The sequence below is a fragment of the Cherax quadricarinatus genome, chromosome 7 (genome assembly GCF_038502225.1).
Source record: "Cherax quadricarinatus isolate ZL_2023a chromosome 7, ASM3850222v1, whole genome shotgun sequence".
In the NCBI taxonomy this organism is placed as follows: Eukaryota; Metazoa; Arthropoda; class Malacostraca; order Decapoda; family Parastacidae; genus Cherax; species Cherax quadricarinatus.
Genome location: NC_091298.1, coordinates 11360685 through 11385684, shown reverse-complemented (window position 1 = coordinate 11385684; position 25000 = coordinate 11360685). Strand labels below are relative to the sequence as shown.

General features: G+C 38.7%; 1 protein-coding gene across 2 annotated transcripts in view; it reads right to left on the bottom strand.

The window, feature by feature from the left end:
* The window catches only part of LOC128686755 (uncharacterized), a 181771-nt gene that overhangs the window by 12158 nt on the left and 144613 nt on the right, over positions 1-25000 (bottom strand). The gene's annotated exons all lie outside the window — the stretch shown is intronic.

The following is a 25000-nucleotide window of genomic DNA, read 5'->3' as shown; positions in this document are numbered from 1 at the left end:
GATATAAAGCTAAAAGCCTCCCGAAACTAAATTAATAAACCTTAAAAGTGTGGTGGAAATTTTTATGAAGTACATTCAAAGAGTTTATGGCAAAGCATTAATGAACCGTTATTCAAGTTCAAACAACAAATCAAAACTTAAAATTACAAGCCAAAACCAATTACCAAATGTGTGATGTGCGAAAATATGCAATAATAGGGAAACTAGAACATGCAATTTTTTATACTGCATCGTTATAAATTGCAGCATTATTATTCATTACATTTATGCATGGGAAACAAAATATAAACGCTGGAAGTAGAAGCGTAGCCAGAGTGGGAAGTGAATAGGGATGGGGGGCTGGGGAGGTAAGAGGCTGTGACGATCCAGCTGTAACCTGTGCACAGGGAACCTCTAAGAGAGGCAAGTTTTGGCTCTGTTGAAACGCTCTTGATCCATGGAACTGTAGCTACCTCCCATTGTATCAGACCTTATTACCTTCCATTCCCCCATGCACTGTATGATTCTTACGGATTTAAGACTTTCCCCGTGAATATAATAATGACAGTGTACGCGAAGAAATCATACAGCACTGTCATGCAGAATGTATAAAACATCACCATAAAGCTATAGGAGAAAATACGATATCTAATATGGTCCTTTCAGGTGAGGTATTATAATGCACATAAGGCAAGGACGGAGTGAAGCAGCTCAAAGTCCATTATGAAATTGGGCCAGGAGCTGAAACTCGACCACTGCAAACATAAAATGCACAGCAGGAGAGTATTGCGCGAGCTGAATCTTTCCCGGCTGTAAGAAAGTCATTAAGATTATACCAATCAAAGAGATTGAGGAGGTAGAAGTAACAGGAAAGGTGGTCAGATGGATTCAGGAATACGTGGAGAGTGGATAACAGAAGTGCCTAAGAGTGAGGCTGAAAGATAAATATATAGTGTTCATCTAATCTTCTGTTTTATTGGTTTCATTTTTAAAGCCACTGTCTTTCACACACACGCACGCGCACACACACACACACACACACACACACACACACACACACACACACACACACACACACACACACACACACACACACACACACACACACACAGAGGAGAGTGGTGGAGCACCTGGAACGGAACAAGAGTATGAACGCCAACCAGCACGAATTTATGGAAGGCAAATCCTGTGTCACAAACCTTCTGGAGTTTTATCATAAAGTAACAGAAGTAAGACACGAGAGAGAGGGGTGGGTTGATTGCATCTTCTTGGACTGCAAGAAGGCCTTTGACACAGTTCCTCACAAGAGTATAACAGGAAGGGCACTGCAATGGATCAGAGAATACCTGGCAGGGAGGCAACAACGAGTCATGGTACGTGATAAGGTATCACAGTGGGCACCTGTGACGAGCGGGGTCCAACAGGGGTCGGTCCTAGGACAAGTGTTATTTTTGGTATATGTGAATGACATGATGGAAGGGTTAGACTCAGAAGTGTCCCTGTTCGCAGAAGATGTGAAGTTAATAAGGAGAATTAAATCAGATGAGCATCAGGCAGGACTTCAAAGAGACCTTGACAGACTGGACACCTAGTCCAGCAACTGGCTTCTCGAATTTAACTCCGCCAAATGCAAAGTCATGAAGATCGGGGAAGGGCACAGAAGACCACAGACGGAGTATAGGCTAGGTGGCCAAAGACTGCAAACCTCGCTCAAGGAGAAAGATCTTGGGGTGAGTGTAACACCGAGCACGTCTTCGGAAGTACACATCAACCAGATAACTGTTGCAGCATTTGGGCGCCTGGCAAACCTGAGAACAGCGTTCCGAAACCTTAGTAAGGAATTGTTCAAGACAATGAACACCGTGTACGTCAGGCCCATACCGGAATATGAAGCACCTGTTTGGAACCCACACTTGATCAAGCACGTCAAGAAACTAGAGAAAGTGCAAAAGTTTGCGACAAAGTTAGTTCCAGAGCTAAGGGGAATGTCCCATGAAAAAAGGTTAAGGGAAATCGGCCTGACGACACTGGAGGACAGGAGGGTTAAGGAAGCCATGATAACGACATACAAAATACTGCGTGGAATAGACAAGGTAGACAGAGACAGGATGTTCCAGAGATGGGACACAGAAACAAGGGATCAAAATTGGAAGTTGAAGACCCAGATGCGTCAAAGGGATGTTACGAAGTATTTCTTCAGTCATAGAGTAGTCAGGAAGTGGAATAGCATAGTATGTGAGATAATGGAGGCAGGAACCATACATACCTCTAACATGTAGTATGATAAAGCTCATGGAGCAGGGAGAGAGAGCGGACCTAGTAGCACTCGGTGAAGAAGCGGGGCCAGGAGCTGAGTCTCGACCCCTGCAGCCACAATTAGGTGAGTACACACACACGCACACACACACACACACACACACACACACACATACACACACACACACACACACACACACACACACACACACACACACACACCAGGTCTCCCACCCTCACAGGCCCCCCAAACCAAAGTGTTGGAAAGGAAACTGAAGGTATGGTACACAAACGCTGATGGAATAACAAATAAGTGAGAGGAGTGGCACGAAAGAGTCAAAGAGGCATCACCGGACATCATAGCTCTCACAGAAACCAAGCAAATAAGTATGATAAGAGATGTCATCTTTCCAACGGGATTCCAAATCCTGAGGAAAGACAGAGGTAACAGGGGGGGGGTGGAGGAGTGGCACTGTTGATCAAAAACCGATGGAATTTTGATGAGCTGGAGAGAGGAGACAGCGGAGAAGCAAGCGATTACATAGCGGGAACACTTCCCTCTGGAGGTCCCAAGTGGTAATTGCAGTGATGTATAACCCACCACAGGACAGCAAGAGGTCAAGGTAAGAGTATGACGAGAGCAATAGGACGATGGTTCACACACTGGCTGCAGTGGCCAGAAGAGTTCATGCATGCAGGGCAAAGCTCCTGATCATGGGTGACTTTAACCACAAGGAGATCGATTGGGAGAACTTGGAGCCACATGGGGGCCAAGACACATGGAGGGCTAAGATGATGGATGTGGTACTGGAAAACTTCATGCACCAACACGTAAGGGACACTACAAGAGAGAGAGGAGAGGATGAACCAGCAAGACTGGACCTAGTATTCACCTTGATTAGTGCAGATATTGAGGACATCACATATGAAAGACCCCTTGGGGCCTTCGATCATGTGGTTTTAAGCTTCGAATACACAGTAGAGCTACATGTGGAGGGGGAAGCAGGAAGGCCAGGACGATTGAAGCCAAACTACAAGAAAGGGGACTACACGGGAATGAGGAACTTCCTGAACGGGGTTCAGTGGGACAGAGAACTGGCAGGGAAGCCAGTTAACGAGATGATGGAATATGTAGCAACAATGTGCAAGGAGGCTGAGGAGAGGTTTGTACCCAAGGGTAACAGGAATAATGAAAAAGCCAGGATGAGCCCATGGTTCACCCAAAGGTGCAGGGAGGCAAAAACCAAATGTGCTAGGGAATGGATGAAATATAGAAGGCAAAGGACCCAGGAGAATAAGGAGAGCAGTCGTAGAGCCAGAAATTAATATGCACAGATGAGGAGGGAGGCCCAACGACAATATGAAAACGACATAGCAGCGAAAGCCAAATCTGACCCGAAGCTGTAATACAGCCACATCATGAGGAAAACAACAGTTAAGGACCAGGTTATCAGGCTAAGGAAGGAAGGAAGGAGGAGAGACAACAAGAAATGAAGTTGAAGTATGTGAGGAACTCAATAAGAGATTCAAAGAAGTGTTCACAGACGAGACAGAAGGGGCTCCAGAAAGATGGAGAGGTGGGGCACACAACCAAGCGCTGGACACAATACACACAACCGAGGAAGAAGAGAAGAGGCTTCTGAATGAGCTAGATACCTCAAAGGCAATGGGGCCGGATAACATCTCTCCATGGGTCCTGAGAGAGGGAGCAGAGGCGCTATGTGTACCCCTAACAACAATATTCAATACATCTATCGAAACAGGGAGATTGCCTGAGGCATGGAAGACAGCAAATGTAGTCCCATTCTTTAAAAAAGGAGACAGACATGAACCACTAAACTACAGACCAGTGTCACTGACATGTATAGTATGCAAAGTCATGGAGAAGATTATCAGGAGAAGAGTCGTGGAACACCTAGAAAGGAATGATCTCATCAACAGCAGCCAACATGGTTTTAAGGAGGGGAAATCCTGTGTCACAAACCTACTGGAGTTCTATGACATGGTGGCAGCAGTAAGACAAGAGAGAGAGGGGTGGGTGGCTTGCATTTTCTTGGACTGCAAGAAGGCGTTTGACACAGTTCCACACAAGAGATTAGTGCAAAAACTGGAGGACAAAGCAGGGATAACAGGGAAGGCACTAGAATGGATTAGGGAATAATTGTCAGGAAGACAGCAGCAAGTCATGGTACGTGGCGAGGCGTCAGAGTGGGCACTTGTGACCAGCGGGGTTCCACAGGGGTCAGTCCTAGAACCAGTGCTGTTTCTGGTATTTGTGAACGACATGACGGAAGGAATAGACTCCGAAGTGTCCCTGTTTGCAGATGACGTGAAGTTGATGAGAAGAATTCATTCGATCGAAGACCAGGCAGAACTACAAAGGGATCTGGACAGGCTGCAGACCTGGTCCAGCAATTGGCTACTGGAGTTCAACCCCACCAAGTGCAAAGTCAAGAAGATTGGGGAAGGGCAAAGAAGACCGCAGACGGAGTACAGTCTAGGGGGCCAGAGACTACAAACCTCACTCAAGGAAAAAGATCTTGGGGTGAGTATAACACCAGGCACTTCTCCTGAAGCGCACATCAACCAAATAACGGCTGCAGCATATGGACGCCTAGCAAACCTCAGAGCAGCATTCCGACATCTTAATAACGAATGAATCGTTGAGGACCCTGTACAGCGTGTACGTTAGGCCCACATTGAAGTATGCGGCACCAGTTTGGAACCCACATCTAGCCAAGCAAGAAAGTGCAAAGGTTTGCAACAAGACTAGTTCCAGAGCTAAGAGGTATGTCCTACTAGGAGAGGTTATGGGAAATCAACCTGACGACACTGGAGGACAGGAGAGATAAGGGGGACATGATAACGACATACAAAAAACTGAGAGGAATTGACAAGGTGGACAAAGATAGGATGTTCCAGAGATTGGACACAGCAACAAGGGGACACAGTTGGAAGTTGAAGGCACAGATGAATCACAGGGATGTTAGGAAGTATTTCTTCAGCCACAGAGTAGTCAGGAAGTGGAATAGTTTGGGAAGCGATGTAGTGGAGGCAGGATCCATACATAGAGGTATGATAAAGCTCACGGTTCAGGGAGAGTGACCTAGTAGCGACCAGTAAAGAGGCGGGGCCAGGAGCTTGGACTCGTCCCCTGCAACTTCAACAAGGTGAGCACAACTAGGTGAGTACAACTAGGTGAGTACAACTAGGTGAGTACACACACACACACACACACACACAGACACTCACTCACACACACACACACACACACACACACACACACACACACACACACACACACACACACACACACACTCACATACGCACATACAAACACACACACAAACACACGCACAAGCACAGACAAAAAATAACACGCACACAAACACACACACACAAACACACACACACACACACACACACACACACACACACACACACACACACACACACATACACACACACACACACATACACACATCATTCTCTCCATCACTGTCTTGCCAGAGGCGCACTTACACTACAGTTATAAAACTGCAACATTAACATCCCTCCTTCAGAGCGCTTCCCATCTCTAGGACTCAAGGCCGGCCTCCCGGTTTCCCTGAATCCCTTCAAAATTATTACTCTGCTCACACTCCAACAGCACATCAAGTCCTAAAAGCCATTGTGTTTTGTTCCACCCTCTCTACATGACCGAACCACTCAACAACCTCTCTTCAACCCTCTGGATAATAGTTTTCGTAATCCCGCTCCTCCTAATTTCCAAACTATGAATTCTCTGCATTATATTCAAACCACACGTTGCCCTCAGACACGACATTTCCACTGCCTCCATCCTTCTCCTTGTTGCAACATTCACCACCCACGTTCTGCATCCATATAAAGAGCGTTAGTATAGCTATAATCTCAAACATTCCCTTCTTTGCTTCCACGGACAAAATTATTTGTTACCACAGACTCCTCAGTGCACCACTCACCTTTTTCCCCCTCGTCATTTCTCTGATTCACCTCTTTCATAGACCCATCTGCTAACACGTCCACTCCTAAATATCTGAATACATTCACCACCTCCACACTCTCTCCCTCCAATCTGATATCTATTCTTTCGTTACCTAATTTTTTGTTACCCTCATCACCTTACTCTTTCCTATATTCACTTTTAATTTTCTTCTTCTACATACCTTACCGAACTCATCCACCAACCTCTGCAACTTCTCTTCAGAATCTCCCAAAAGCACAGAGTCATCAGCAAAGAGCAACTGTGACAACTTCCACTTTGAGTTAGATTCTTTATCTTTTAACCCCACACCTCTTGCCACCACCAGAGCGTTCACTTCTCTTACATCCGCATCTATAAATATATTGAATAACCATGGTGACATCACACATTCCTGTCTAAAGCCTACTTTTACTGGGAAATAATCTCCCTCTCGCCTACATACTCTAACCTGAGCCTCACTATCCTCGTGAAAACTCTTCACTGATTTCAGTAACCTAACTGTTATTCTATACATTTGCAACATCTGCCACATTGCCCCCCTCCCCTATCCACCATGCCATATGCCTTTTCCAAATCCATAAATGCCACAAAAACCTCATTACCCTTATCTAAATACTGTTCACCTATATATTTCACTGTAAACACTTGGTCTACACTCCCCCTACAATTCCTAAAGCCTCCTTACTCATCTGCTATCCTACTCTCTGTCTTACTCTTAATTATTTCAATAATAACTCTACCATACGCTTTACCAGGTATACTCAACAGGCTTATTCCCCTATAATTTTTACTCTCTTTTGTCCCTTTGCCTTTATACAAAGAACTACACATGCTCTCTGACAATCCCTAGATACCTTACCCTCTTCCATACATTTATTAAATAAAAGCACCAACCACTCCAAAACTATATCTTCACCTGCTTTTAGCATATCTATCTTTATCCCATCAATCCCAGCTGCCTTACCCCATTTCATTCTACCCACTGCCTCACGAACTTCCCCCACACTCACAATTTGCTCTTCCTCACACCTACAAGATGTCATTCCTCCTTCCCCAATATCACAGCTTCATTACCTTCATCATCATTTAACAATTCCTCAAAACATTCCCTACATCTTCTCGATACTTCTAATTTTCCATTTAGTAATTCTCCTCTCCTATTTCTAACTATCAGATCCATTCGTTCCCTAGGTTTCCTCAACTTATTAATGTCACTCCAAAACTTTTTCTTAATTTCAAAAAAAATTTGTTGATAACATCTCACCCACTCTCTCATTTGCTCTCTTTTTGCATTGCTTCACCACTCTCTTAATCTCTCCTTTTATCTCCATATACTCCTCCCGCCTTGCATCACATCTACTTGTAAAATACTCTCATATGCTAACTTTTTCTCTCTTACTACTCTCTTTACATCATCATTCCACCAATCGTTCTTCTTCCCTCCCGCACCCACTTTCCTGTAACCACAATCTTTTGCTAAACACTCTAACACTATATTCTTAAACCTACCCCGTACATTTTCAACCCCATCTATCCTCCTATGCAAGACTGATGGAAATAAGTAAGGCGGGATAAGTAAAGCTAGGTGGATTGCATGTCGCTGGATTGCTAAGAAGGTTTTGAGTTAAGCTGGAAGAATTAGGAATGGGCAACAGGCAGCATAGAATAATGTATGTACGTTAAGCGATCGGTCATGTCGAATAAGCTCATATCTGTCTGGATGATGCCAAAATTATGAGGAAATAACGATTAAAAGAGGAGGAAGGAACCTGCAGTCTTCCTGAAAGACATATGAACTGGAAAACATCAGTGACATCTGCTAGGGTATGAAAATTGATAATGATCCTTACAACAATTAAAACAAGGATTTCTTCAAGCCTTTTGTCACCATATAATTGCAACCATTTCTCGAGCACGTAACACCATCATTGAACCCCTTTCCCCTCCCCACATATCCAAAATTAAACTAGGCACGAGAAAGCTCACTGGCGTAAAAAAAAAAAAAACATACCACGGGCGGGATTTGAACCCGCGGTCAGAGAGTCTCAAAACTCCAGACCGTCGCGTTAGCCACTGGAGCAGCTAGCCACAATAAGATTCGTCCAACTAGGTATATTTCTACACCATAGGAAGGTTAGCATAGGCACCACTGTGACCACAAATGTGACCGCGGGTTCAAATCCCGCCCGTGGTATGGTTTGTTTGCAATCGTGTCATTACGATTTCGTGAGTCATGTTGAGGGCAGTGAGGGGACTTGTGCTAGAGTTCGTCACGGCCACGCTAGCTGGAGATTCGTCTGTAAAAACTTGCATTTGTGGTCACAGTGGTGCCTATGCTAACCTTCCTATGGTGTAGAAATATACCTAGTTGGACGAATCTTATTGTGGCTAGCTGCTCCAGTGGCTAACGCGACGGTCTGGAGTTTTGAGACTCTCTGACCGCGGGTTCAAGTCCCGCCCGTGGTATGGTTTGTTTGCAATCGTGTCATTACGATTTCGTGACTCACTGGCATATTTGGTACGGAGCACAGGTAATAGAAAAAAGTGACTCTAAACAAAGATTCAAAAGTAAATTCGGCCTAGGAACTAAAGCCACAATACTACAGTTGAAGCAGCCCACAACTAACCAACAAACTGAAGAAAAAACTGGACGACTGAGGAAGGGGAGCAAGTCAGACGTCAGGCGAAGAGAGGCGAGACAACAGCTAAGGTCAATTCAAATGTGTTCAGAGGAAAAGAGCTTTTAACAAAATTGGGAGAGTCGAGAATCTACAGAAACAAAGCCGAGGGGTCAGAGTCCAGTTATGAGTGCTGCAGTAAGGGTAGATTCAAGACGCAGCCTCTTTGAAGGCTCAAAGAGGGATAATTTTGAAAGTGCATACTAGCTTGTGGGATAACAATAGTCTCAGTAACATTAAAAAGTGTATGTAGTTCATGTCAGCAAGAGCATTTTGAGTTTGTGTCTGCGTGTTCATGTTTGTGTGCGCCGCATTTGGCAGGCGTATTCGTGTATGTGTTTGTAATTTGTTTAGAAAAAAACACTAATGAATATGTCCTAGTGTCTGCACTAGGACATATTCATTAGAAAATTTTTTGGTCCTGAAACCTTGAGCACGTATATATAGGCGAAGAATGAGGTGTGAGTGACACATGGTGACCTGAAGAATACCATATTGGGATGAAGACAGGTAAACAATGGGATCATATGTATCACTCGCACCTCACTCCCCGCCTATATATACTGTCTTTTTAACCTCTGTATATTAGAAGTGATAAAGGTTCAGGATCGAAACGGTTTCTAATAAATGTCTTAGTGTTTGCTTAGGTATCTTTCTAAACCAATTTATCGGTATCTATTACCAAGGTTTATGACATAATGTCCATGTTTGTAAGTAATCGAACTTCTTAGCGCACAGCAGATTATTAAATATTACTATGGACGAACTTATGAAAGGTAGGTCACAAAATCATGTACATTTCTCTTAAAACGCGAAATCTTTTACAAAATCACTTTCCACCCAAAGCAGAATTCACATGATATTAAAACCCTAAGGCACTGAACAACGTCTCAGCAACTACAAGAGCCGTGTCATACCTCAAATTACCCAGAATATAAAGCTAAGCCTTTCACGAGAACAATTAAACTTCCCCCTCCTCCCTCTTCATAATTAACTCAATAAGCTCGAGAAACTTGCATAACTTGATTGGTCAAACAATAATGGACTTGGGCAGGTTTCGTTACCCATAAGAGGCTCAATGTTTAACTTCTCACGGTCTCAAACGTATTAGAATTTTTGTAAAGGTATACTGGGACAAAGTGCTTCAAGGCTGGTCTTGCTCCTCGAGAACCAAAGTTTTGAGAATAATTAGGTTCCGTCTGATGCTATTAGCGTGACCCCAAACTTGCTATGCGGCAAGTTTGGCGAAAATAATGACTAAATTAGGTGTTTATTGTCCCCTCCTTGATGTTTGAGGAGAAATTCGCTCTCTCTCTCTCTCTCTCTCTCTCTCTCTCTCTCTCTCTCCTCCGTCTTTCCCCACACCTCTTTTTAAACAAGGGTTTTAATAGGGTCAGATTCAGAGTTCCTACCTTTATTTATAAGCTCTTTGTCTCTGTCTGTCTGTCTCTGTATTTCTGTCTCTGTCTGTCTGTCTCTGTCTGCCTGTCTCTCTCTCTCTCTCTCTCTCTCTCTCTCTCTCTCTCTCTCTCTCTCTCTTTCTCAATGGATCATGTGAAGAATGAATGATTCCTGACAGATTGATTTCTTTGAAAAGGCTATTAGCTACTTTATTTTGGGCTATAAAGGTTACATTCTCATTGATTTTGAAGTAAGGCTTAAAGGAAAACCTTAAGAAATCGGCCATTTGAAATACAAAAAAAAAAAAAAAAGATGAGGGATCCAACATGACCAGGTCGAGATTGGAGATGGTTTCCTGTCCAGAAGTTGGGTGATAGGATAGGGGAAGCAGGCAGTCTAAGAGAGTTATACATACTTCTGGTGAATGAGATGCTTCCGAGAGGCAGCAACTGTTGTCGGACAGTTATGAGGAATTCTACTTGTTTTTAATCTATATTGGATTGTTGTTTACTAGTACCGCATAAGTACACAGATCACCGTTGATTCAGGTGCGTCTCTAGTAGTAAGATTATGCTGTCAAGGGACTATCACGATCGTTTGTTTACTGTGATATGTAACATGCAAGATTTGACGCCATGTATATATACATAGCAATAATCTGCGTAAGCACACGATTCGACGATGATGAAAAATTTGTAAAGTTAACTTTTAACTTGTGTTAGAAGTATTCGGGATTCGATCTAGTTTAAATAACAGGAAATAACAGGTAATCACCAGGCCTCACAGACCCCCCCAAAATTACTTCCCTATGGATCCACAGTATTCTGTGGGTTTTACAATAAGATGATGATTGAGACATTTGTGCAGCTTGATCTACAATGCAGTAAGTTTCATGATGGTGAACGTGACGTGACTTACGGATTTATCTTCATGGACATTAAGATGCGTGTAGGATAGACTATGCCAACAACACAGGCCTGGCCCACCGCATGACATATTCCCATTTCATGATCTTGGGAGCAATACAGAAACTATATCAAGAAGAGGACAGAATCAAACATAGCATCATGGAGGCAGCTAGCATTCACCTCACTGAAACCATTAAACAGAGCCATGGAATGTACATGATGGCTGAACCCATCGCCCATTTCATGCATGTTCGTCACATTAAAAAAAATGTTACCCATCTGAGGCCCACTCACCTTACCTTTTGCCTCACCCCTCTGGGACATTCCTTATCTCACCTTGGACCTCTCCTGTGACCTTATCAGGGTTTAATCTGAGGGTGCTCGTTAGCCATATATGGGAAAGCATTTATATTTTCTTGATATTTGATAAAGTTCATCTCTGGACGAATGTTGTAGCAGTAATAAAAAGGTAAAGAGTACTTATTCACTTGACGTGTGAAGTCTGCAATTCTTGTCCAAATTTACATTCTGTACAAGAAGTAAAGCATGCATAAGTTGTCTGGGTTATACACAAATAGCCCGTGCGTATTAGACTGAAACTTATGACGACGTTTCGAACCGACTTCGAAGGGAGCCAGAATATATACAAGAAGGGGTCGGACGACTGGAATGGAAGATAGGGTGGAGGGAGTAGTAGTATTGAAGTAATGGTAGTTAGTAACAGTAGTAGTAGTAGTAGAAGCAGTAGTAGTAGGAGTAATAGTAGCAGTAGTAGGAGTCGTTCACAGAGTGAGGGACTCTTAGATTCTTTTGAGCCTTACTCAAGAAGGGTGTCCTGATGCTAATGATGGGCTCTTGATTCAGAATATCTGCGCTATTCTCTTTGATCAAAACTGATTACTTTCTATTTCTTAGGTTCTCTATGGCTTCTGAGGTATTTAAAGCTTCCCAGTGAATAATATCTTCAGAATGGCACTGCAGATTCTGACTACTTGTAGTTTTGCCAGAAGATCGGAATATCAAACCCGATGAAGGGTACCAGCAACCCTCAGTGCAGCTACGCGACTGATATTTTCTTTTTTAGTTATCCAGTGATTTGTGCTACACGGTGAAGAGGATCAGCAAGAGATCAGCCGCCGATTTGCAGTTTCTGAAACCCAGTTGTCGGTCACACAGTAGAAAATGATAGTCAACATGTTTTGTAATTTGTTGTGAGATTATACTCTCAAAGGCTTGACTCAGGGTTGAAGGCAGTGACACGGCTCTCAGGGCTGAAGGCAGTGACACGGCTCTCAGGTTGAAGGCAGTGACACGGCTCTCAATCTACTGACTAACGCTTTACTTTTCATTTTGAATACTGGGACTACATTCTCCCTCGTGCACTAAGATGATCACTTACCATATGCTTTTTTTTCTTTCTTTTTCATTTTCTTTTTCGTTCTCAGCCTTTCTTTTATTTTTTTCTCTCTTCACCTTTTTCCATATAACAGTAATAATACAGAAAAAATAAATAATAATAAGGTTATTTTTACATATAGAGGCAGCACTAGACTTCTTTACACGTAAATACTTAAATATTCAGCGTTATACGGAAGATAAAGAGCAAAACAGGATAAGTGATTCTAAAAGCGACACTCACAAGTGATTTCTCAGTTGTTTATTACACACCTACTGTTTCCTCCAAGGTAGAGTGACCCATAGAAAAAAAAAATAATTTCACCATCAGCTGAGTTCTTGCTCTGTTTCGAAAAGTGATCGCAAATCACGATCCAAATGACACACAGAATAGTAACAGCATTAACCCATTGTTTTAAATACAATGTAATTCCTCCGATTTTTTTTTTAACTCTCCAGCTACATTCTCTCCATCATCTCCTTTGTGATTTACCTCGTCTTCCATAGACCTATCTTCTGAAATATTTACTTCTTTGTATATGAAATATATTTCCACACCCTTTCCTTGAAATTTGACCAACAAATTTTCACTACCATAACTTCTACTTACTCTTGCGATCTTGCTGTTTAGATATTCATTTCTTCTTCATGTTTCCACACTCCCTAAATGCTCCTTAACCAAGTACAGCGACTTTTCTACTATATATTTAAGTAGCCATGATGCATCTGTTGAAACGCTAGCTGTATACAAGATTCAATATCGCTTAAGCCCATATCTCTTCTAATGCTCTAACACTGTCTTCTTTCACAACCCCATTTATGAATTTATTAAACAAGGTCCACCAGAAAACACTGAGCCTCACTCTTTTCATAAAATCTTCTTACATCACTAAAGCAGCTAACACATATTGCAAAATTTACAACGTAATCTCTCATATAGATTTTTTGAAATGCTTAAATGCAGCCTTTTTCCTTATTTAAATACTATTTATTCACTTACATACTTCAGTATAAAAAGCTTGATGAATATATTCGCTTCTATGTCTTATTCACTCTTGATTTTTTTCTATCATACTGTATTTATCAGCATTCTTTTGATAACAGTTCTGTCATATATCATGGTATGCTCAATGTCAATACCCTTATATAAAATAACTACACATCCTTTCCATCAATACTTAGATACCTTCCCCTCTTTAATACATGTAGTGAACTTACCGACCATTCCATCACGTTATTCCCGGATGCTTTCAACACTTCATTCTGCCTTAATTTCATCCATCACTAGATGCTTTTCCCCACTTTCAACCTATTTACTGTGTCAGCTTCCTTCGGACCATTCCCTGTTCCTCTCTCTCTTAAATATCATTCGTCCGTGTCCTATGCATGAGATTTGTTTCAGTTTCAGTGTCTTCGTTCATATACTTCTCATAATATTTTCTTCATCTCTCTTACCCCTTTCTCCATGTCATGTGTCATACCACTTTCATTCCTTATATTTTCTCACCTTGTTTTTCATTCTACAGGAGTTTCGCTTATACTCATGAAAATTTCTTGGTAAAGCCTCACTCATTTTCTCACGAGTTTTCATTCCTTTAACACTCCTGCAACTTTTGCTTTCTTCTCAAGTATATCACCTTTTATAAATTTTAAATATATAAGCCTTTCATTGGCCAGAATTTTCTCTTTCTCTCTTGCAACATTTTTCACTATTTTATTCCACCAATCGTCAGTGTACCCAATATATTATTGTAGTTAAAAATAAAAATAATAATAATAATAACAATAATAATATTATTATTATTATACTATTAGTATTAATAATAATAATAATAATAATAATAATAATAATAATAATAATATTATTATTATTATTATTATTATTATTATTATTATTATTATTATTATTATTATTATTATACTATTAGTATTAATAATAATAATAATAATAATAATAATATTATTATTATTATTATTATTATTATTATTATTATTATTATTATAAGGAAAATTATTGTTGCTATTGCCATTTTGGTGTTTTTATTGATAATTTTATTAATATCAGTGGAATATTGTACTGAAATAAATCTGGTTACACACATAAGTATGTCTCCTGAGTGAGATTAATTTAGAAGACATTACGAAAATAAATAAGACAAATGTAACACCAAACATTATATTACGATACTTGTTTTTGTCAAGCCGACGCTTGACTTGATAAAGCTCTCAGTGAGCGAAACGTTCCTAATAAAAAATACATAGTGTTACATATGTGTTTTTGCTTTTGGTACATAGTATCAGTATGTATATATACTAACTTCCTGATATCAGGTAGAGTTATATTATTGTTGAACTAAATTAGATTAAATTAGTTTATATTTCCTACGGCTACGGATTTCTAAAATATTCGATTTTACATGATCAGATTATTGAAGAGGAAACACCCATAGGTCACCCCCATGAAATATTTTGTCTACACTGAAGATTAATTAACTCACGTTGATGAGTATATTAAGTAGGCATTTTAGTTATCAGGCTGTGACATGTGCATGCCATATATCACACACATAATTCGGTTAGTATGTTAATCAGATTAAGATATAAGGGAATGAATGATTGACGTCTTGTTTGTGAGAATGTCAGTAATGTACAATCCACTTGGTTTCTGAAATGACTGTGTCATATGTTTTTGGGGAGGTTAGCTAGACTGTAGCGGTGTTTGATTTGGATCAATTGCAGCTTCGCCGATTGGTATGAAGAACAAGCGTTTTTCGCACAACGTTTCACTCTGTTGGGCTTTATTAACACCTGATAAAGGTCTACTCAGTGAGAAACGTTGTCCCCAAAAAAGTTTGTTCTGCAACTTATGTTTCTGTCTTCGAGTTTTTTTTTTTCTTGGAATGCCTTCATATACAGAAGAAACAATTCACATTTCTTTAGCTCAGTGTAGACGAAGCTGTTGGGTCGAAAAATCTATCACAACTTATGGTTTTATACTTAATTTCTTTGGCGAGATGGAACAGTGAGCCAGGAAAAGGCCTCAGTCATAAACCTAAAACTCCACAGAGCAGGTGATCTTATGACTAAAACTCTCATCAGGAGTAATTTTTTTCCCGTCGGGAGAATTTTTTCCTTTACTCCCGTTAAACAAAATGCCACCACCGCCATTTGAAGAGAAAGGAGAAACGCAAGTTTTGAATTCCGAAGACTTTGTATACGTGTGCGCAAAAATGTAAATTAACATCACAGGGGAGACACACAATGGCAAGACGCTTTTTGCTCAAGGCATTTTACGTTTTGCGTCCAATCAGCGCACCGTCCTGGGTCGTCCTATATAATGCACGAAGCATTTTATCAGCTACGACAATGTCAACGCACGAAGTCAATCACTTGCATTATTCGTCAGCCTCAATAATTAAAATAACTTATTGTAATGATTGTCACAGTCTGCCTGTGTATCCCTCAACACGACCTCCACTCCAGAGAAGCCAATGCAGTATAAATAAGTGCTTTTTGTGCATTATTTGCACTTGTCAGACTAACAGCGTAGTAATCACATGCAACAACTGTTTGGAATATTCATGGAGGCAGTCATCAGCTAAACAGACTAAAGCATGACTGTTGGTGGTTCTGTTAGAGTGCTTGTTTAAGTGTCTGTGGTGAATATGTAAGTGTGTATGTGTGTATTTACACACACATACACACACACACACACACACCTATATATATATATATATATATATATATATATATATATATATATATATATATATATATATATATATATTTCTAAACACTAATCTCAGGTCGAAGGAGATTCGAACCTACGTACCTTGGAACAAAGTACGCAGTGCTCTACCACTGTACCACACTGGTCCAATACCTTGGCGCCAAGCTAGCGCTAAACGTTTTTGGTCCAAGGCAGCCAGCTTTTAGGCAGTTGACTTTCAGCTCTTCATTTCATCCCCTGCATGCTTCGACTGACGAGAAATTTTTACAATGTTTAGAATTCGCCGAACAGACGAAATATTCACAAACACTAATCTCGAAGTATACGAACTATACATAATTGTCTTTTTACACGGTACCACTATACCGTACAATTTATTTTCTAAGCCTACCGACCAGACAAAGGTCACTAAAGCTGCATATCACTTATAAACAACCATATTAGGACACCACACCCATTGTAGGGAACAAAGCACTCTCTAAGTGCACGTATATTCCGAAATATATATCCCCCTCCCTTCTCTACGTATAAATACTGCTGCTCTCAGTGCATACTTTTATAAACATATCTATAAACAACCCAATAAGGACACCTTAACACCCAATGTAGGGATCACAGCAATCTCTAAGTGAACATATATTCTGATATACATATCCCCCCTTCCTTCTGTGTGTATAAGCACTGCTGAAATTAAGACACCTGTGCAACATCTGGGTATCCTTACTGTAGACGTTTCGCCATCCAGTGGCTTTATCAATACAAATTCCAGGACATAACTTGAAGACAGTAGAACTATATACAGAAAATGAGGTAATCAGTCCCTCAGCCTTGGAGTAGGTGCGAAGATCATCGTAGTCGTGGAGAATGTTGCAGATGTGTCTTAATTTTATCTTGTCGGTATTGTATACCATTCTTGTACATAAGCACTGCTGTTCTCAGTGCATACATATCAAGAGAGACATACTTTTTTCAGAATATATGCAAAAGCTATAGAAAATTGACATTGTCCTCATTACGAAGCTGTTTCTCGTATTTTAATTTCAATTAAAGCTAACTTATCTGGAGGAGTTTATAATTACTACTTTATTATTATACAATTACATTTATTGACATCTAAATCCACACATGCTTGTTATTCATATTTTTAGTTCGATCAGTTAGCCTACTGCAATAATAGTCAAGCCAATGCAAGGACAGAGTCATCTCATGTAAGAATAGTCACCTCACTGTATGGATAATCATCTCACTGACAGGATAATCATTTCAATGCATTGCAAGGATAATCGTCTGGCCGTAAGGATAGTAGTGTCACTGCAGGGATAGTCATTTCTCTGAAAATTATGATAATTTCAATGCAAGAATAGTCGCCTTACTGCAAGGATAGTCATTTCACTTTTGAGGATGATTATCTCAGTACAAGGCTAGTCGTTTCAGTGAAAAAAATCTCAATACAAGGACTTTCTCATCTTACTGCCAGTTTACAATCCCCTTCCTGCAGGGATAGTCATCTCACCGTAAGAATTGTCATTTTACTGTAAGTATCATCTCACTGTAAGGATAGTAATGTCACTGCAAAGGCAGCCATCTCAATGTCACTACAAAAACACTCTTCTCACTGCAAGAATCCTCATTTCATTGCAAGAATACTCATCTCACTGCACGAATACTCTAATCACGGCAAGGATAGTCACCTTACTACAAATGTGGTTACCTGACTGCATAGAAAGTCATCTCACTACAAAGAAAGTAATCTCACAGCTCATGTCTCTTCAAGAATACTCATCTCGCTGCTAGAATGCTCATCCCACTGCAAGAATTGTCACCTAACTACAAGCATGGTCACCTGACTGCACGGAAAGTCATCCTATACCAAGGAAATTTATCTCATTACAATTAAAGTTATCTCACTGCTGGGATAGGCATCTCACTGCAAAGACAGAATCAATACCCTTCAAGGATTCTGTCATTTCACTAGAAGATTCAAGTCATATTTACTCCGCATCTGATCCAATGAGTGACACAATCAACATCAATATTTACTCCAGTTTTTCTTCACATGTGCAAGAAAAAATGTATAATTAATGGCAGAATTTTTTTTCTTTCATTTTTATTTTCCTGAAAAGTTATTTTTTTTAAAAGCAGACGAACACCTGGTATGTTTTCGTCTGTATTTCTTTGTGTGGGAGTTTTTGAGAACGAAATATCAAAGTTCATTGAAGTTCTCGAGTGTTCAGGTGTCGGAACGCACCTCCACGAAGGAAGGGTTTTATTGGTAATTCTCGGTTACGCTCATAGATGGCAGCCTTGCTCGAGGAGTGAAATATCCATCTAGTCGAATTCAAAATCTCGAAAAAAAAAAATTAGCAATTGATTGTTTTTTCCTTCGAGACTCATTTCATATTATTTGCTAATATTTATAAGGGTGCCATGGGCATTGCTCCATGTATTCCTCCGCCAGTGATGGAGAAAGGGGGATGCTGCGCCCCCCGGCACCCATTTATCATGGACAGGATGCTCTCCTGAAAACCGTCCACGGTGCTCCCAGAGAATTGCATCGCCGGGTATTTCAAGCATTCGTCTTCCGGTGCTCCTGCCAGACTGGCGAATTGTCCGCTTCCCAAAATGTGTCCCAGAAAGCGACACTAACGCTACCTCGGCACTGTAGAGAATGTCTTGGTAATATAATGGAAGAGTATAACGACAATATGTAAATAAGACACATTTTATTATGAAGAAGATTGGTTCATTATTATTATTATTATTATTATTATTATTATTATTATTATTATTATTATTTTCAAGGAAATTGTAAATCTGTAAGGGTCATACAATACCTTGGGAGTGGGAGATAAACAGGTTTGACCTACGGATACGATAGTTCTAATTAATTATGTCAACAGCCTTCACCGGTATCAGGGCACCCTGTTTGTATGTCAGAAAACTTCGAGCAGCTACTGAAGGACTTTTTCTTTAACAACCATTTTCTTGTACATAATTATTTTCCCTAGAGTCAGACTGGATTTTGCCGCCGAGGCGTCTAGTTTATTGAGCACCTCGTATCCATCCTGTGGACGGCAGCGCAAGAGCATCAGGATACACAAAAGATCTAGGAACCAGGCTCGAAAATGGATTAGTATCTTCAGTTGTTACATGCAAATTTAGGACAGTTGCTTAATATATTTTTTTATCTTATTTTCTTTAATAAGGTACCTAGACATTGCATAGGTTATATACTATCACTATATTACTCAATAAGTGGTCAGTTAAACACATAGTGTTCAAATGGTGCATTTAGTTCAGTTATCAGCTGTGTGTCTGCCAGACTACCAGAGGAAGTTGCAATTAAGCCTAAGCCTGGCTACTACATCAGTCAGTTTTTTCACATTGGAAGTTGCTCGTAAAAATACATATCTAAGTTCATGTTATTATTAGTGAGTGATAGAGCTGCTCAGGCTTCAGACTGCATTCCTATGTCATTCAGTTTCTTTATTCACGTCTTTCCTAATATTATTCATAATGCTATACACAGATATACCAAAGTTGTCATGAAGAAGTAATTCAGCGCGTCATAGAATCCATAAAAAATTGTACATCTCCAATTAGCTCGTCGTTAAAGAAATTTTATGAGTTATGAGTCAAGCACCTTCAGTGTTGACACAGAATGAATAATAATCAAAAAGTCAAGCTCGGTGCCATAAGTTAACTTTAGTGCCATTAGGATGACAAACAATTCAGTTTTCAGTGTAGGCGCCCAGTTGTTAATTCTTATCCCTAACTCAACATAGTTGATATCGTTCTTATCTAATGAGATGGCAACAATAACAGATGCAATTCTGCTAGTAGAGTACTGCTTAGCTCCATCATAGAATATTATTTGTATTATATTATTACTAATAGTTAAGAGATATTTTTTTTTCATGAGCAACTCTGGAAGTGATTTACGGAAGAGATTACTGGTAATGAGCTTCTTAGGAGGGGCTTTCAGATACGTGAGATTAAATGAATGCAACTTTCGTGGAGTTGAGAAATCTTCTTGCTGTCTACAGCAATTCAGTTCGTACAAGTTATAAAGCATAATATTATTATATGTTTCACAACCCATTTAGACCTATTGTATGTTTATTTATTACATTTTTCTTAACGTTCTAATACCAAGTATTGTGTTAGCCTCAATAATCCTATTACTGTTACTAGGAACACCAAGTTCTTCCTCGTATTAAGAACCTTGACATTTTTGAAACTGCCAAGAGTAATTCCAAGGCTTCGTTTTGCATTAGTTCCAAGGGCGGGAGTTTTTTTTTCTTAGAAATATTAACATAAGAATAGCTTAGTCAATTAACGATCTAATATATACCATATACATGATTCTCACTGTTCTTGCATTAGCACGATAGATGCGGTTGTAGCCAACAACAGCCTGTATCAATAAGAAGTAAATTAGCTGATGTTTTCACCCTACAAACATACGGGAAGGGTATGTTGCTTGCCTGTCAGCATCTTTGTTGTGTAAGAAGGTATGACGAAGCATAGTCGATTGCAAATTATTAGACCTTCGTTAAGACTGTTACTTATCATCTTAGGCCCTGCTGTATGGATCATGATGTCTTGAACATAGTTTATAGCTGTATGTTTAGTAGAGGTTGGTAAAGCACTTAGGAGGGTATTAATCAGGAGAATAAATAGCATTATACTGAGATCTTCTCCCTCTGGGGTACCTAGGGACATTTCTTTCGTCTTAGTTGAGAACAAAGGACACACTATTTGACAGACAACCTATTAACCAACTGTGTAGGTTCCCACCAATATTAATTTTGGCTAGTTCATATAGAATAACAGCTCTGTTAGTGATATGGAATGCAGATTTTAGATTTAATAAAGTGTTAAAACTAGTAGAAGTAGGTGCAGTGAGAAAGGTGGTAATACAATTCAGCACAGTCTTTCCTTTCATAATGTACAAGAGATGAGGTGAGAGTTGGTATTCGATGCTATTGTACAGTCTACTAAATATCATTCAAATGCTTTCCAATGAAAACCAGTTACGAAGATTGATCTAAATGATACTTAACAATATATCTGTCAGGCGCTAATTCTTGCTCTTCTTGCACCTGCAAAGTTTGTAACTCTCTATATAGTAAGACATAAATAAGTACGTGAAAGCGAGGTCTGTTTTCTCAAGTAAAGCGGTAAACATAAGAGCTATTTAAAGTATATAACGAGAAAGCTGAGGAAATGTTTTCCGAATCATGAAGGATCTTAACATATAGCTCAATATAATCTCATATTAGAATATATAGGTTAAATTATAGCAATTGTTGATTTCATAATTTCCACTATAGGCCTCATAATGTCAGGTTATCACACCTAAGGGTAAGTGATCACATGTCATATAATGAATATTATAGGTTACATAATAACAATAATAGGTCTTTTAATAGCAAAGATATGTTAAATATCACTAACAGGTCATTTAATGACTACAGTACGTTACACATAGGAGCTTAGAATACCTATTCTAACAAATTTGGGTCGTGTAAATAGAGCTATAAATTTCATAATGGAATTTATGGGTTTTGTATTATATGCACCTACTTTTGTTTGTGATTTTCCCTCACCATGAGGCGGGATAAAACAACATGGGTTCGATTCCCCGGCTAGTCGTAGTGTTGTCATTGATTAATTACCACTCGTTCTTGGTTACAATACGATTACATTACAATGAGCACTGGAATATGCTTACATTTAAGCAGTAACGAAAGAATAACTCAAAGTAAATAATGTTATTACGAATGTCGTTCCTCAAGAATACTGCATCACAGGAGTGTTTTCTAACTAGAGTAATCGGAGCAACACTGACTCCTTCATGCAACCTTGCTAACACTGCTCACATTGTATAGAAGCTAAGAGCAATAGATTGAAGATCCTTATGCAATTTGTATATTTCAACTCAGCTTTATTTCACAGTTTTTCGGTATTCATGTATATTATACTTATACCAACTTAAGAGCTATTATCCTACCTCAGTGCGTTTTTCTATAAACTTCTTTTATACATTTACTTTTGGGTAAAAGTTATGAGCAGCTGTCCTTCCTTAGCGTACTCTTACTGTTTACTTTTTGCATATATATATATATATATATATATATATATATATATATATATATATATATATATATATATATATATATATATATATATATATGCAAAACAACCACTTTGAAAGAATAGAGAAATTCCAAGCTCTTTCGTGACTACTCACATTATCAAGGAACTATGAAAGTAAAGCATCCAAGGAAGCTATATAAGGGGTCTGGCCAACACCTCACTATCAGATCCCACAACGGTTAAACACCTGACGCGCGCCGGCCCAACTGGACAGGTCCTTTGCACAACTCACCAACAAACTATTCTACCCAAGAAAATTTAAAAATTATTATTTGTCCAGTGTATTATTAAATTCTTCCCAAATTCTATTAATTATAAATGGATCTAATTTATATAAACCAAAGGAAATATTCATATTATTGTCAAAACTGCTTTTTATGAAACAAGATTCAATTATATTCCTGTCGACCATGGACTTGCTTGATACTACTTTCTCAACTTTTTGAAAATCAATTGGATGGTTAAAATCTCTTACATGAATAAATAGAGCATTGGAATCTTGTCCAGTTCTAATGCTATATTTATGTTGTTTTAATCTTAGTTCGAGATTTTTACCAGTTTGACCGTAATAAACTTCATCGCAAATTTTACAAGGAATCTTATAGACACATCCATCAGCATTTTGGGAAGAATTCTTTATCAAAAGTTTTTTTACTGTATCAAGATTTTTGAATACAACTTTAATATTAAAAGTCTTAAGAAGAGAAGGCATATCAACCAAGTTTTCATGGTAAGGGAGAACCAACATATTTTTAGTTGAATAAGGCTGGTTGTCCCTTTTTGGATTGTAAAAAGTATTTCTAGCAACTTTAAAAAATTTATCAATTACATTTCTTGGGTATTTTAAATCATTACCTATTTCATAAATTTTGGATATTTCCTCATCTATGAACTCAGGACTACAAATTCGTAAAGCTCTCAAAAACATTGATGAGAAAACAGACAGTTTGACTCTATCTTGATGCGAGGAATAATAGTGGACATAGGAACAGTTATTTGTAGGTTTTCTGTTAATTTTAAATTTGAATTCATTATTACCCTTAATAATTAAAACATCTTGAAAAGGCAATGAGTTATTTTCTTCAAACTCAACAGTAAAGTTAATAGAATGGGCTAAGCTATTTAATTTTCCAAGGAAATGGTGTATATCTTCAAATTTGGGCATAAGACACAAAATATCATCAACATATTTGAACCATTTAGCTCTATTAGGGAGGATTGTGTTAAGCAACCATGATTCAAAAAAATTCCATGTATAGGTTACTAAGAACAGGTGAAACAGGATTTCCCATTGCCATACCAAACTTCTGAATGTAAAACTTATCATTAAATACAAATTTTGCATCAACAATGCAAAGTTTAATAAGTTTAATGATAGTAGGAACTGGCAATGGTAAATCATAGTTAACGAGTTCTTCAGATAAGAAACTTAATAAATCGTCAACAGGAACTTTCGTAAACAAGGAAGTAACATCAAAACTAACCATGTTAAAATCATTTAAGTCAGTCAAGGAGCTTAATTTATCAACCAAGTCTATGTTGTTTTTAACATTAAAGTTAGAAATTTTGCCAAGAATAGGGCTCAAAATATCAACAAGCCATTTGGAAAATGTATATGAAACTGACACCATTTCCTTTGAAAATTAAATAGCTTAGCCCATTCTATAAACTTTACTGTTGAGTTTGAAGAAAATAACTCATTGCCTTTTCTAGATGTTTTAATTATTAAGGGTAATAATGAATTCAAATTTAAAATTTACAGAAAACCTACAAATAACTGTTCCTATGTCCACTATTATTCCTCGCATCAAGATAGAGTCAAACTGTCTGTTTTCTCATCAATGTTTTTGAGAGCTTTACGAATTTGTAGTCCTGAGTTCATAGATGAGGAAATATCCAAAATTTATGAAATAGGTAATGATTTCAAATACCCAAGAAATGTAATTGATAAATCCTTTAAAGTTGCTAGAAATACTTTTTACAATCCAAAAAGGGACAACCAGCCTTATTCAACTAAAAATATGTTGGTTCTCCCTTACCATGAAAACTTGGTTGATATGCCTTCTCTTCTTAAGACTTTTAATATTAAAGTTGTATTCAAAAATCTTGATACAGTAAAAAAAACTTTTGATAAAGAATTCCCCCCAAAATGCTGATGGATGTGTCTATAAGATTCCTTGTAAAATTTGCGATAAAGTTTATTACGGTCAATCTGGTAAAAATCTCGAACTAAGATTAAAACAACATAAATATAGCATTAGAACTGGACAAGATTCCAACGCTCTATTTATTCATGTAAGAGATTTTAACGAATTTTCAAAAAGCTGATAAAGTAGTATCAAGCAAGTCCATGATCGACAGGAATATAATTGAATCTTGTTTCATAAAAAGCAGTTTTGACAATAATATGAACATTTCTTTTGGTTTATATAAATTAGATCCATTTATAATTAATAGAATTTGGGAAGTATTTAATAATACACTG